Raw genomic sequence first — 2,309 nt, 5'->3', positions numbered from 1 at the left:
CGTAGTTGAACTTTTTGGCGAAGGCGCATAGCCTGAGTCCCGGTTCAACCGTAGTTGAACTTTTTGGCGAAGGCGCATAGCCTGTCTTGGTTCAACCGTAGTTGAACTTTTTGGTGAAGGCGCATAGCCTGAGTCATGGTTCAACCGTAGTTGAACTTTTTGGTGAAGGCGCATAGCCTGTCTTGGTTCAACCGTAGTTGAACTTTTTGGCGAAGGCGCATAGCCTGTCTTGGTTCAACCGTAGATGAACTTTTTGGTGAAGGCGCATAGCCTGTCTTGGTTCAACCATAGTTGAACTTTTTGGTGAAGGCGCATAGCCTGAGTCCCGGTTCAACCGTAGTTGAACTTTTTGGCGAAGGCGCATAGCCTGTCTTGGTTCAACCGTAGTTGAACTTTTTGGTGAAGGCGCATAGCCTGTCTTGGTTCAACCATAGTTGAACTTTTTGGTGAAGGCGCATAGCCTGTCTTGGTTCAACCGTAGTTGAACTTTTTGGCGAAGGCGCATAGCCTGTCTTGGTTCAACTGTAGTTGAACTTTTTGGTGAAGGCGCATAGCCTGTCTTGGTTCAACCGTAGTCGAACTTTTTTGGTGAAGGCGAATAGCCTGAGTCCCGGTTCAACCATTATTGAACTTTGTCGATCTTTGATGACGAAGGCTCATGGCCTGAGTCCCAGTTCAACTGTTGTTGAACTTTGTCGATCTTGATGACGAAGGCTCATGGCCTGAGTCCCATATTGTGGGTATTGAGTGCTGAAGCTCGGTTTGGATTCGAGACCTTGAGCGGCTCATCCGTTGTCTTCCCAACCAGGGTTTATAGGCTGTCTTGAGGCGATTCTCGATTCGAGATTCCTCCGTGCTTGTTTCCGGCTGGAGCCCTTATCAGGGATGTAGGAGATTTCTTACGAAGATTCTCCCCAAAAGAGAGGGGGGGATGTCTTCTTCTTCTTGTTTGCACCATCCGAAAGATGAGAGACAGAGGAACTGGATCTCGATTTGAGATCTTCGAGTTCCATCGGTCTGATATGCCGCTTTGGCTTGTTTATGTGGGGCTGCTTCTTCTTTTTCCGGCGTTTCTTTCCTTTTGGTCCATGGATGAACTACGCGATTTTGCTATGAAATCCCCACAGACGGTGCCAAATTGTTTGCTCAAAAGTTATCACATATCTTATGAGTATAAAACAATATAAATAAATCACGGGAAAATCAAAGCAAATCGTAATAATCCATGGACCAAGCGAAAAACAGGAAAACAAGTACTCAAAGTTAGGGGGAGAAACATTAAAAGTCTTTATTGATAATATTGGTTTGGTCTGCCTCTCCTTAAAGAGGTTCAGAGCCTTACAATGGTGTTTTCTCTTCCCATAAGATGAGTATATTTTTCTCTTCTCTCTCTCTTTTTTGGATAGTGGTGAAGAAGCAGCCCCCTTTCTAGGGCTTCCACTCTTAGTATTTATAGATGTGAGCTTCGTGAGCTGGCAATAAATGGCCGTGGCCACGCTGAGGTTCCGTCCCCATTGGGGAATGAATGGGCCGTGCCCTCGTAGATTAAATCAGACAAGAGTCGAATCCTATTATGAATTAGTGGCCATACCACTTATTAATTATGGATTAGCTCAAGGCGAGATTAACTCCGTTAATTACCGTGAGATCGGATTTTGACCCATATAATATGAATGCACGTTTTCATTTTGCGAAGGATGGGGTGAAATATTGTATTATTATCTTTCTCGACTAGCTTGAGTTTTAAATACGGTAAAGGGCCAAATATACTCCTCTACTTTCAAATATTGTTTACCTGTACCCTTCGTTATACTATTGGGCTATCCATACCCCTACCGTCATACTTTGGAACAAAATTACCCCTATTTTGGATGGAGTGCCACGTGGTAGCACCAGATTAAAATGACCCATTTTTTTTTACCCAACCCGTTTTACAAAAAACCCACAACCCGAACCATATTTTTATTTTTCAATTTTTTTAAAGAATTTTCTTTTTGTAAACTTTAAAAAAAATTGTAAAATATTTTCGTTTTTTTAAACTGAGTAGATACTGAAAAGATTTTGCAAAAAAAATTGTAAAAACTAAAAAAAATCGTTTTTCTAACAAAATATTTTTTTTTTGTAAAAACTGTAAAAACATATTTGTAAAAACTGAAAAAAATTGTAAAAACTTATTTTTTTTCCAGTTTTTAACAAAATATTTTCGTTTTTTAAAAACTGAAAAATATGTTTAAAACAAAATATTTTCGTTTTTGAAAAAATGTTTTTTTTTTACAGTTTTTTCAGTTTTTTTAAAGTATTTTACTTTT

Source organism: Nicotiana attenuata, chromosome 5, assembly GCF_001879085.1.
Source record: "Nicotiana attenuata strain UT chromosome 5, NIATTr2, whole genome shotgun sequence".
NCBI lineage: Eukaryota > Viridiplantae > Streptophyta > Magnoliopsida > Solanales > Solanaceae > Nicotiana > Nicotiana attenuata.
This window is presented reverse-complemented; position numbering follows the sequence as displayed.